We start from the raw sequence: 14,250 nt of genomic DNA, 5'->3' as shown, positions 1-14,250 counted from the left end.
GGCCCAACATTGGCCTTGTGGAGCACACAACAAAGGGCACTAATGCTCAGGAATTATTTTCAGAGAATACTGCTTGATGCTTCCTGGTTTATCCAGGGACCAGAATCTCATCGTGAAGAACCCAATAATCCTATGGCTATGCTGGTGGTACTGATACTTTAAAGTCCAATCAGGAGCCCAGATTAAAGATTATCTTTATTTGTCAGATCCACATTAAAACATAAAGTAGAATGCATTGTTTACATCAAATCAGTTGCGGGAATCGAACCCCAATCTTGTAGTTGGCGTTGTAAAGCATTGTGCTAATCGCTATGCTACTGTGCCACTCTTTATTATGGTGAGGAGCCAAGGAAGGAAGGAGTGAGCCTTCTTCCCATAAGCTGTGCTGTGTTGGAGCTGAATTAAAGCCTGGTAAAGCCATGGATGCCTGTGGAGGTGCGTGTGCTGCTGAGGACCAGTGACTCCACCTTCAGAGCAGGCGACAAGGCAGCTCTAACAACAGCAAGGGCCGAACTTTCCCAGGCCATCAGAGGGGCAAAGCGTGCACACACCCAGTGAGTCCACAGCCACCTCCAGGACAGCGGCGACACATGGCGCATGTGGAAGGGCATTCAGGACATCACCAACTACAGAACAACATCACCTGACTGTGCAAGTGATGCCTCCCTCCCAGATGCGCTGAATAACTTCTACGCTTGTTCTCAAGCAGAAAATGACATGGCGGCGAGGAAGTCCATCCCTCCTCCAAATGACCAGGTGCTGTGTCTCACCATGGCTGATTTGAGAAGAACCCTGTGCAGGGTCAACCCACGGAAGGCCACTGGACCAGACAACATCCCTGGTAGAGTGCTCAGAGGATGTGCAGACCAGCTAGCAGATGTTCTCACTGACATCTTCAACATCTCCCTGAGCAGCACCACCATTCCAACGTGCTTCAAGGCCGCCACCATCGTCCCCGTGCCGAAGAAGTCTTCAGTGTCCTGCCTAAATGACTACCGTCCCATTGCACTTACATCCATCATCATGGAGTGTTTCGAGAGGCTCGTCATGAGGCATATCAAGACCCTGCTGCCCCCTCACTGCACCCCCTGCAGTTTGAGTACGGTCCCAACCATTCAACAGACAACACCATTGCCACCACCCTCCACCCGGTCCTAACCCACCTGGACAAAAAAGACACATACATTCGGATGCTGTTCATAGACTTCAGTTCAGCATTCAACACAATCATCCCTTAGAAACTGATTGGAAAGCTGAGCCTACTGGACCCGAACACCTCCCTCTGCAACTGGATCCTAGACTTCCTGACTGGGAGACCTCAGTCAGTCCGGATCAGGAGCAGCATCTCCAACACCATCACACTGAGCACGGGGGCCCCCCAGGGCTGTGTGCTCAGTCCACTGCTGTTCACTCTGCTGACCCACGACTGCGCTGCAACACACAGCTCGAACCATGTCATCAAGTTCGCCGATGACACGACCATGGTGGGTCTCCTCAGCAAGAACGACGAGTCAGCTTACAGAGAGGAGGTGCAGCGGCTAACGGACTGGTGCAGAGCCAACAACTTGTCTCTGAATGCGAACAAAACAAAAGAGATGGTTGTTGACTTCAGAAGGGCATGGAGCGACCACTCCTCACTGAACATCAACGGCTCCTTGGTAGAGATTGTTAAGAGCATGAAATTTCTTGGTGTTCACCTGCTGGAGAATCTCACCTGGTCCCTCAACACCAGCTCCATAGCAAAGAAAGTCAGCAGCATCTCTACTTTCTGCGAAGGCTGAGGAAAGTCCATCTCCCACCCCCATCCTCATCACATTCTACAGGGGCTGTAGTGAGCGCATCCTGAGCAGCTGCATCACTGCCTGGTTCAGAAATTGTACCATCTCGGATCGCAAGACCCTACAGCGGATAGTGAGATCAGCTGAGAAGATCGTCGGGGTTTCTCTTCCCACCATTACGGTTATTTACAGTACACGCTGCATCCACAAAGGAAACAGCATTATGAAGGACCCCATGCACCCCTCATAGAAACTCTTCTCCCTCCTGCCATCTGGGAAAAGGCTCCGAAGCATTCGGGCTCTCAAGACCAGTCTATGTAACAGTTTCTTCCCCCAAGCCATCAGACTCCTCAGTACCCAGAGTCTGGACTAACACCAACTTACTGCCCTCTACTGTGCCTATTGTCTTGTTTATTATTTATTGTAATGCCTGCACTGTTTTGTGCACTTTATGCAGTCCTGGGCAGGTCTGTAGTCTAGTCCAGTTTTTTTCTGTGTTGTTTTTACATAGTTCAGTGTAGTTTTTGTACTTTTCATGTAGCACCATGGTCCTGAAAAACGTTGTCTTGTTTTTACTGTGTACTGTACCAGCAGTTATGGTCGAAATGACAATAAAAAGTGACTTGACTTGACTTGACTTGAAATTGTGGATGTGATGTCCTATGGACTCACCTTCAAGGACTCGTCATCTCATGTTCTCGATATTTATTTATTATTATTTCTTTCCTTTTGTATTCACAGTTTGTTGTCTTTTGCACTCTGGTTGAATGCTCAGGTTGGTGTGTTTTTTCCATTTATGCTAGCGTGATTATTATTCTATTATGGATTTATTGAGTATGTTGGCAAGAAAATGAATCTCAGGGTTGTATATGGTGACATATATGTACCTTACCAATAAATTTACTTTGAAGTTTGTATTTATGACAATGCCCAAGAGGAATTTCAGCGCACAGTTAAGTAGGAAGTGAGCACTGAAGAAGAGATGGACCTTGCAGAGAGCTCAGGGTACCACTAGTATAGAGAATCCCATGATAGGTGCACACCTCACTTAAAGTTAACATGAAGTTAAACTTGCATTCCTAGCTTTCTTGTTTTCCTTTTAATTAGTTTGTTTGGGAGTTACAAAGCTTAACAACAGCAAACATTGGTCACCACTGGCATATCCCAGGAAAGAGTAATCCTCGAAATAGCAATGACTTTTATGTTTATGGACAGAGCAGTGATCACTTGGAAAACCAAAGCCTCTGGAGGTGCGAGCAAGACCCATGCCTGAGTCTTGGGTAGGGACGGGGGCTGCCTTTTCCCCCTGGAGTACTCCAACACTCTTAATCCTTATTATTGTTGCTTACCAGTGGGATCGCCACTAAAGGACATTGTGGACACGCTATACTGGCGTCAGAATGTGTGGTGCCTCTCGCGGGCTGCTGCAGCATGTCCCTAGGTGCACTGGTTGTTAACACAAAGGTGCACCTCACTGTATCTTTCAATCCACGTGTGATAAATTAATCTATTGGCCCACTTTTCTGTGGTCGGCCCTGTGACCTCTGCTCATCCCAAATCTGTACTAGCGATCTATAAGCAGTTCACTGCCTGCTGAATTGAAGCGCACAGAAGCTGTAAGTGGTAGATTTCTCCTTTAAATAGCACAGGTACACGTCATTCCCTGCTGATGAAACCCAGTTTCCAATGTATACTTCAGCAGGCCCATGCAATGTATCTGTCATATGCCTCCAGACAAGTGTTAATGCAGTTTGCTATCAACCATCAGTACGTACTCTATATACTTGGTGAACTAACTTGCCATGAACTTAGAGATAACTGGGAAAGAAGTACACGTTAAGCACACTATGTCCTGTTTTATTGCACTTGCAAAAAAAAGTCAATGATTCAATCAACTATTTGCCCAAATGCATCTTAAAGACAATCGATTTGCAATTCAAATACTTGGGCTTCTTTTCTAATTCTTTTTGAGACCCTTCTTCATACCCAATTGTTATTTCTTCCTTCATCCCCTTCTGCCAGTTGATTTTTTTTATCCATCTTTAAATCAGGGCTGCAACTGAACAAATGTGGCTGTACAATGCGCATCTTAGCAGCACCATAAACAGTATATGTCTCAGTGACTTGTGTAAGATTACTTAAGTCAATACTGTATCATATCCTATTCTTTGTACACTGTCCTTGGGTCCTTCTGTTTCACTCAATTTAACTCCTTCCATGCTTCTCTTTTGGTTTAAGATATTTGTACTCATTATTAGGGATTAACCAATCCAAAGATCAATGCAAATCAAAGATTCCTTTATAAAAACAGCCTTAGATGAGTGTGTCCCCAAAAAATTACTTGGTCTTCCCCAAACAGAAGCCCTGGATTAACTATGAGTTCTAACCATATGCTGAGGGTCAGATCAGAAGCATTCAAGTTTGGGGACCAGGAGATCCAGGTACAATCTCCGGAAAGCCATCTCACAGGTGAAGTGAAGTGGCAATTCTGGACTAAACTGACAAACTCTTACAGCCCCGAATGATCCTGTGATTTCAGTCTCTGAAGCCGATGTGAGAGCATCCTTCAGAAGGGTGAACCCACTGAAAGCATCTGGCTGAATACTAAAGACCTGAGATCACTGAGATCTTTAACCTCTCACTTTAGCTGTCTGAGGAGCCCACCTGCTTTAAGCAAGCTTCAATTATACTGGCATCTGAGAAGAACGTGGATTCGTTTGTGCTTCATGGATTTACTGTGTGTGCCCAAAGGAAAGCAAATCTCAGGGTTGTATATGATGACATACAGTATATGTACTTAGATAATAAATTTACTTTGAACTTTGAACTTGAAATACACATAGCTCATTATTCCTCCTTTTAAGTTTTACTTACTTACTTACTACCCATTACACTGCTGGTATTTAGGGCAGCAATGAATGTCCTCCATCCCTAGCAGTGTTCAGGGTTTCCCTCAGCACGCCAATAGCTTCCTCTCGTCTTTCACGCAAGTCCCACGTGGAGACTCAGGAATACCATCACACTCAGCTGTAGAAGTATTCTTCATTGCTGTTTCTGTAACAATTTTGTTTTACTAGTCAGGGTTGCTAGCCCTGAGCTGAACCCCCATGGTTGGAGAACCAGTGGACCTCTCTTAGCCTGGCCTCTACCCTTTGACTTGTTTGCTATGGGTGATCCTACCAAGTGCCAAAGCACAAGGCCCTGATGCCAGCCAACATGGCTCTCTGGGTCATTGAGGCACACAAGCCTCCAAACCCTATGACAAGGTTGTGGTCCCTTGGAGGATGCAATGTTTTCCAACTGTCTAAATCTTAGTCTGCCATTTATTTTTGTCTTAATCACTGATATGTTCTCCCAAGTACTGTTTGCATTCCAACACATAGTTGTAAAAGATTGCTTCCCCTAATAAGAAGGTAAAATGACCAGATTATAACTGAGAATCTCCATTCTCTTTATGAATCCCAGCAGCTCAGTCATATCTTAACACTGAGTTGTGACGACGTCATGAATATCACCAATCAATATGGGCAGCTCTTCAGTCAGGAAAAGATAATTGAGTTAGGTAATCATCAGCAGAGTTCGTGGTGATTAATTTCTCTTCCAGGATATTGACCAGATGGTTGGCTATTACCCATTGTTGAACTGGGTTACAGTTAATTTCCAAAGAAAGCATCAAACGATACACAGATGTCTGTGAAAGAAATAGCATCAGAAAATTTGGCGTGACATGATTAAAATTCATCAGCACATAAACCAAATCATATGCATCAAGAAACATATTATGATCTACTGTTGATGCTTCAGAATAACAATTGGTCCTTTAGAATTAACAGGCCTTATACAATTTATAAACTGCTGTGAACAGTTCCAAAATCGACTGCAAAAGGAGGACAGTTGGGCATGGGGCTAACAAATCTGTAAAAACCCAAGGCTACAAAGCCCCAGCAAAAGCTCCAAAGACCTCATTGCTGGGAGGAGTAGGATCTTCAAAGATGGACTACACCTGGGGACCATTTGAAAGACTGGCCCAGATCAAAGGACTCAGCAAGCTGCTGTTGGCAGCCTACATATGGCCCAGGAGGGGTGATGGACTACCATGCCATATTTCGACAAACTGTATTTGTAATCTAAAATCCCCTGTTCAAAAGAGACAAGTATAATTTAAGGCATTCTTTAGAACAGTACATTTCACACAATTTGCTTTGTTTTTGTGAAAAAGGTTAATAAACTAGATATCATTGAAAATAAATCTTTAAAATTAGATCAAATAATCATGGAAAATCATCATAGGATAAGAAAGAGCAGAATACGATCGTGAAATTGAATGTGATTTATTTTTTGAATAATATCATATTATTGTTAAAGTTAATTTAAAGGATACAACTGATTTTCAAGAAGACCATCTGGACCAATCAACAATAATTAAGGATGAGCAATAAATATTGATTTGATAAGCAATGTTTGTATTTCCAAATATATATTTATAAAAATGGCACTACTTTTGTGATGGTTATCATGCAATGTGTTCGTTTGCTTTTAGATTGAGGTCTCTATTGGTAGGTTTTGCTTAAGTGATTCCTGCACCAAGATTATTTCAATAGCTTTTCAAGATTATATTCACAATAATATAATATTTCAAGATTATATTCAACAAGTTGATTCAAACTGGCCTTTGGGATTGAAGAGAAGAACCTTAACAAAAAACAACATTGGTGAAACTTGTTTTGTTAAATGCACACAGCCAATTATTTTGACTTCCATTGTCAGCTATAAAAGACTGAAAAAATTCACAGAAAATGCACTGTTCTGTAGCTTGTTGACTTTTGAAGATTAAAATGAGAATTGCAGGAAGTTATTGAATAATCCATTACCTAACAGTGATTACCAAACAAGGTTTTGCATTCATATATCTTGGTTTATAATCAAAACTATGCACAGAGTTAAAACATTTCTCAAAGATATAAAAATTTAAAAGACCCCAATAGTGTAGCAGTATCAAATTAGAAAAAATTGTGCCAAAAATTTACATATCTATACAATTACAGCTAAAGGACAAAGGGACTGATGAGTCAGATGATTAGCAGATGCTCTTCAGAGCAGAAAGATGTGAAGAGATATAGATTCTCAAAAGCAAGGGAGCTAAATTGCACAGTTTTCTGAAGCAAGCTCTGGAACCACGAGGCACAGTAAATTCTCATCATTGATATGATGCAACACAAATAAAAATGATACTGCAAATAAAACACTATTTGTACATCCACACATATGACAGGCTGCAAAAACTGTGATTTGCTATTGCAAACAAGTATATTTTGACAACTAGGACGTTTATAAAACCATATACCCAGAGTATATTAGGGATGTCCTTTCTGTTGATAAATTCTGGGTTTTCCTTTCTGCATTACCCTCTGGAAATCAGTTGCATTGGTGGGGCCCAGTTTGGTAGAATTATTGCCATAATGATGTTGTCATCAGCAGAGAAGGACTAAATTGTGTTCTGCCTCCTTCATAAGTGTTTGGCAAGTCTGAATCTTTATCAAATGCTGTTCAGTGCCTGCCATGCAAAAAAAATAAGAAAGATTCTTGTGCACATTATGTGATAAGGTCAAATTAATCTTGCACCCTGAACATCTAGATATTTGAAGCTATAGATCTCCATCCTATGGCCTAAAGCTTTCAATTGATAGGAACCTGCCAAACATGCCAAACATTTGTGAAAGAGACAGATCTCAATTTCTCTGCAGATGGCAATATCAATGCAGCAATAATGCTACCAAACTGGGCCTCACCATTGCAAGTGATTACTATAGGGTAACACAGAATAGAAAGCCCAGCTATGCAGATCATAATCACGTGAATCACTGGTTGAAAATGCCATTGAAGTTCATGGGATTCTGACTGTTCGAAGTTCAAAGTAAAGTTATTATCTAAGTACTTAGACTATACGTCACTATATACTTCCTTGAGTTTAACTTTCTTACAAATTCACAGTAGATCCAAATAAACACAATAGAATAAAAGAATATAACCACACACAGCAATGATGGACAAACAACTAATGTGCAAAAGACAACAAACTGTGAAAATATAAAACGAAGAAAAAAACAAACAAAATAAATAAATAAATAAATAGATAGATAAACAAACAAACAAACAAATAAATAAATAAATAAATAGATAAGCAATAAATATCGAGAACATGAGGTGAAGAGTCCTTGAAAGTGTGTCCATAGGTTATGGAAACAGTTTAGCGATGGGGTGAGTGAAGTTGGGTGAAGTTATTGGTTCAGGAACCTGATGGTTGAGGGGTAATAACTGTTCCTGAACTTGGTAGTGTGGGCCACGAGGCTCCTGTACCTCCTTCCTGATGGCAGCAGCGAGAAGAGTATGACATGGATAGTGGGGGTCCTTGATGATGGATGCTATTTTCCTGTAACCACTCTCCATGTAGATGTGCTCAATGGTGGGGAGCGTTTTACCCGTGAAGGACCGGGCTGTATCCAATGTCAGCTTTTCCATTGGTGTTTCCATACCAGGCTGTGATGCAGTCAGTCAGAATACTCTTCACCTGTCATCTATAGAAGTTTTTCAAAGTTTTAGTTGACATCCCGAATTACTGCGAAGTTCTAAGAAAGTAGGGACACTGCTGTGCCTTTTTTGTAATAGCACTTATGTGCTCAATGCAGGACAAATCCTCTGAAATGATAACACTGAGGAATTCAAAATTGCAGTCCCTCTCCAGATACCCCGACAAGGACTGGCCCATGGTCCTCTGGTTTCTTCCTCTTTTAGTCAATAAGAAGCTCTTTGGTTTGGCAGACATTGAATGAGAGGTTCTTGTTGTGGCACCATCCAGCCAGATTTTCAATCTCCCTCATATATGCTACATATAGCTACAAGGAAATCAACTTTCACTTGAACAAGGGCCGGTAGCATAACATGTATGAGAATTAACTCTGTGTGTCACGTGCATATTTTGAATAGTGGTCAAGAGGGACTACTTTAACCAAGTTTCTTCTCCTTAAGTAAAAGATGATATGGCCAAATGTACCACCACAATTCCTAGTCCAGATGGGAGTAAACTGGGACACATTGGGAATCAAATCCATACTTTACTGGTCTCTAAATCTCAGCTACATCCTAAAAGTTATTAACAGGACATTTAAACAGGTACATAGATACAAAAATCTTGAGAGAGATGTGGGCCAAATGCAGGTAAAAAGGATTGGCTCAGGAAGGCACCTTGGGATCAAGAGCCTGTTTTCATGCTGTAGAACTCTATGATCTTATAAATGAATTCATTGAACTGTCAACAAAATCACCAGATTTTGATGATGGGATAATAGGAATAATCCTGGGAGACAAGTGAGCCTTATGTTAGTGGTGGGAAAACTAACAGCAAGGAACCTAAGTGACAGGATTTATGAAATTTGGAGAAGCATTGTCTTATTAGGGATTGCCAGCATGGCCTTGTGAAGGGTTGGACATGCTTCATGAGTCTGGTTGAGTTTTTCAAGGAAATGGTAAAATATATTGATTAAGGTCGAGTGGTGGATTTGGTGTATATGGCTTTCAGTAAAGCACTTGACAAGGTTTTGCATGGAAAGTTCAACAGGAAAGTCATGAGACATTTGATCAATGGAAACTTGGCAGAGTGGATTCAGCATTGGCTAGGCCTCAAAAGACAAAAAGTTGAGTATTTTTTGCCTATAACAAGCAAGGTTCCCCAGGGATCCATTCTTAAACCCATGCCCTTGGTGATTGTAATAAGTGACTTGGATGAAGAAGTGGGTTAGTAAGTTTGCAAATGACATGAAAGCTGTTGGTATTGTGGATAGTGTAGAAGGTTGTCATGGGTTATAACAGAACAGGATGCAGAGCTGGGCTGAGAAATGGCAGATGGAGTTCAACCCAGAAAAGTGTGAAGTGATAAAATTTGAAAGGTCGAACATGAAGGCAGAATACAGGGTTAATTGTACAATTCCTAACAGTGTAGAGGAACAGAGGGATCTTGGGGTCCACGTCCATAGATCCCTCAAACCTACTGCACGTTAATAGGATGGTTAATGTTATGCTTTTTTAACTCCAAACCATTAAACTAATTGAAAGGAAAACAAGGGAGACAAGAGATATGAGTCTTAGTTCATTTTTTACTTTCAGTAAGACACCCATGTGTCATGTGGTGGAGTGATGGTGTGTGCCATTTTACAGATAATCCACAATGTATTATGTAAACAACAAAGATTACTTAATCACACAATATATTTTCTGCATTACTCAAATATTAAATACACAACACCCCTCCCTGCTTAGCCATAAACTCCAACTCAATATAGAATGCATCTCAACTATATACTATATAATATACACTATAACTATTATTTATAGATATCGACAGCAATTGGCCATTCAGGCCTAAAGACTTAATCACTGTGGAGGCTTTCTTACTCTTGTGGGATAACATCTCTCTTGACGGTGGGGGTGTCACTCTGCTTGGCAGGAGAGCCTTGCAGCTGTGAAACAATCTCAGGTTCTGGAGCCCCCTCCTTGGTGGCTGTAGGAGTTGACTCTGGGACTGCAGAAAGCGGTTCTGACAGCTCTAGAGTTGACTCTGGGCATATTGGCATCTCAAACAGTGCATGTCAAGCTTCACTGGATGATGTGGATCTAATGTATGAGTACGGTGTCTGAAGTCACCACTTCCTTTACCTTTTGGAAACCACCTCACAATGCTTTGACCATTGCCATTTCTTCCTGATCTGTAGCAATGAGTTCAAGTCATGGGGGACAAATTCCAGGTTTGGCAGGAACCTATTATAATAAATGCCAAATCCTAAAAAGGACTGTGACTGTGACACATCCTTTGGCCTTGAGACATCCACCACTGCATGAATTTTCTCAACACACTTGTGTAATCCTTGTGGGATGATTGTTCAAGCATAGTGAGTAATGCTGAGTTTAAAGAACTCATACTTGTTGCATCATGCTCTGCACCCTTAATTTTCTAATCTTTGCAACACTGCCTTAAGATTTTGGAGATGTTCCTTATCATCCTTACAGTAACAATGATGTCATCAGTGAGTGCCTGGGCATCCTTGCACCAGCTGGTCCACGGCTTTCTGCCAGAGTGCAGGTGCAGATGCCACTCTAAAAATAAGCCTATTTTAGTGATAAAGGCCTTTGTGAGTGTTTATGTTGAGAAACGTTTTGGACTCTTCTTCCATCTCTATCAGTAGGGAGGCCTCAGCTAAATCAATTTTGTTGACGTGTTTCCCTCCAGAAAGGTTTGCAAAGATATCCTCGGAAGTGGGCAGAGGGTACTGATCTACTTTCAGTACTGGGTTGATGGTGAACTTAAAACTGACAGAGATCCTGACAGACCATTTTTCTTGGTTACTGGGACTACTGGTGTTGCCCATGGGCTCCACTCAACTTTAGAAAGAATTTCTTCAGCCTTCATGTAATCTAGCTCACTGATTACTTTATCGCGGATGGTATAAAGAACTTGACGGGCTTTGGAACATGTGAGTGCGGCATTCTCATTTAACACTATTTTACCCTCAATATGTCTGAATGTTCCAGTGCCACTATTGAACACTGCCATGGCATCATCCAGTATCTTTCTGAATTTGCTTTAAGTTGACACTATTGCAGACGATGTGGCATGCAAACAGTGAATGGATCTCCAATTAAGTTTTCGTTATCTCAGCCAGTCACACCCCCATAATGTTGGCCGCCCTGTATCTACTACATACAATCCTAATGTGGCTTGTTGGTTGTTGTATTTCGCTGTTATGAATGTCTACAGTATAAGTTTCTAGTTGGATATCTGCAGGTTTCAGCTCAGTATCTTTGAAATGCCATTCAAACTCAGTCTGTGGAATGATTGAATCAGCCAAGCCGGTGTACAATTTCATTCTAATTAATTTGCTCTTCACATCTGACTTAAGCCATATTGCTTGTCTATTACTAGTTTTCGCATTGTAAATCTCAAGTCTATTCAGTCCTGGGTAACTCTCATCAACAGCATGCAGATCAGTACTCTTTTTGAAACTGCAACTTAACTTTTTATCTTTTCCTCCTACCTGACAGTCCATTTATATTTGTCTGTCTGGCATGCAACTTTTATGTGTCCTGCTTTGTTGCACTTTCTGCAAGTTTCACTGTTAAATCTGCATTGGTCTGGTGTGTGTGAGCCCCTGCCACAACAATAACACTATTTGTTCAGCCCAGCTGGTTTCTGTTTAGATGTTGCAATTTTGTTCACGTTCACTTTCATTCCTGACCTGCAACTCAATTGTATCTCTGTCTGCTGTTTCCACTGTTCTACTACTCGTATAAATGTTATTTGTGCTTCAGTTAGGAGCTGTTTTTCAATGCTTTCTTGGAAGATTCCACAAGCTAAACAAACTCTCAGTGTATCATTAAGCCTATCATTGAACTGACAATGCTCAGGCAATCTCTTCAATTCAGCCATGTACAATGAAATGGACTGCCCTTCCTTTCAATTCAGCTTATGAAATCTAAAGCATTCTGCAGTCAACAATTGTTCTGGTTCTAAATATTACAGCATTACTTTCACAATATCAGCAAAACTCATTTCGGCTGGTTTAGTTGAAGCAGTTAAATTTCTAAACAAACTGTATGTCTTTAAATCCAATAGACTCAGCAAAATTGTTACTTATTTCTCATTGGATGTTCCATTTGCTTTAATATACTACTCAATTCATCCAGTACACAAATTCCAGCTATCTGATGTGCAATCAAACACGTCAATCTTTCCAACATAGCCAGCTATTTCTGCTCTTTTTTGTATGATTATAATCACCTGGTATTCACTGTTTTCTTCCCATGAATTCTACCATGTTTTGCCTTTCTTTTAATTTGATTATCTTTCCTCCTGAAAAGAAAACATGTTGCACTAAAAAAAATAACTGGACCATTTTTCACTGTGTTTTTTTAAACTTCGACATTTCACTACCCTTCAACAAGTAGTCATCTTGGGTTTGTTTTAAAAGTACCTTATCATTACTGTTATGTTTCGTAACTGCAAAACATTAAAGTAATTTAAAGGAAAAGAAGGGAGCCAAGAGATGCAAGCCTTAGTTCATTTTTTTACTTTAACCGAGGTTCCGATGTGTCACGCTGTGGTGTGATGAAGTATGCTATTTATATATTTTTACAGATAACCTGCAATACATTATGTAAACAATGCTTAAACAAACAAATTATTTACAATATTTTTCAAACATTACTGAAATATTAAATACACAACAGTTAAGTAGGTATATGTTGTGTTGGCCTTTATTAATCAGGAGTTTGTATTAAAGAGCTGTCAGGTAATGTTACTGCTCTGTAAAACTTTGGTTAGGCCACACGGAGTACTATTTTCAGTTCTGATTACCTCATTCTTGGAAGGATGTGGAAGCTTTAGAGAGGGTGCAGAGAAGATTTACATGGATGCTAAACACAAAGTACACTGCAGATGCTGTGGTCAAATCAACACGTACAACACACTGGAGGAACTCAGCAGGTCGGGCAGCATCCATTGAAATGAGCAGTCAACGTTTCGGGCTGAGACCCTTCATCAGGACTTACATTGAAACGAGCAGTCAACGGACGCTGCCCGACCTGCTGAGTTCCTCCAGCGTGTTGTACATGTTTACATGGATGCTGCCTGGATTGGAGGATATGTCTTATAAGGAGAGGCGAAGTGGAGCAAAGGAGAATGAGAGGTGACTTGAGAGAGGTGCATAAGATTATAAGAGGCATAAATCAAGTGGACAGCCAGTGATTTTCTCCCATGGCAGCAACGACTAATACAAGAGATAACCTTTTAAGCTCAGTGGAAGAAAGTTTAGGGGAAATGTTAGAGATAATTTTTTTAGACAGTGAGAGGCAAGTGCCTGGACTGCACTGCCGGGAGATATGGGGGGGGGGGGGGTGGTGGTAGAAGCCGATATATTGCAGACATTTAAAAGGCTCTTGGATAGGCACATGGATGAAATAAAAATGGAGGTTATGGGTTATATAGGAGGGAAGAGTTAGATTGATCATGGAGTAGATCAAAAGAGCAGTTAACAGAAAGTTAGAGTTACTTTGTTCTCTTTTGTGCTTTTTTAATTTCATAAGCATCCTGCATAAAAATGCAGAATTAACTTGGTGGCATAAGAATTTGTTTTCTACATTTTAGTGATGATAAAACCATGCTAAATGAACTCAGCAGCTCAGGCAGCAACCATGGTGAGCGAAAAGCATTTGGAGTTTTGGCCAAGACTCTTTATCGGCACCAAGACAAAAAGATGGTCCTGATAAAGGGTTTCAGCTTGAAACTTTATCTGTTTATTCCTCTTCATAGATGCTGCCTAACTGCTCAGTTCCTCCAGCACCTTGTGTGTCTTACTCTGGATTTCCAGCATCTGCAGAATCTCTTGTGGGTATAAAACAATACTATGCTGGAAGAACTCAGCAG

General features: G+C 41.0%; 1 pseudogene; it reads right to left on the bottom strand.

Moving 5' to 3' along the window:
* The window catches only part of LOC140738189 (1-phosphatidylinositol 4,5-bisphosphate phosphodiesterase zeta-1-like), a 107,544-nt pseudogene that overhangs the window by 40,996 nt on the left and 52,298 nt on the right, over nucleotides 1-14,250 (bottom strand).

Source organism: Hemitrygon akajei, chromosome 14 (genome assembly GCF_048418815.1).
Source record: "Hemitrygon akajei chromosome 14, sHemAka1.3, whole genome shotgun sequence".
In the NCBI taxonomy this organism is placed as follows: domain Eukaryota; kingdom Metazoa; phylum Chordata; class Chondrichthyes; order Myliobatiformes; family Dasyatidae; genus Hemitrygon; species Hemitrygon akajei.
The sequence above is the reverse complement of the archived record's forward strand: the minus strand, read 5'-3'. Positions and strand labels throughout refer to the sequence as shown.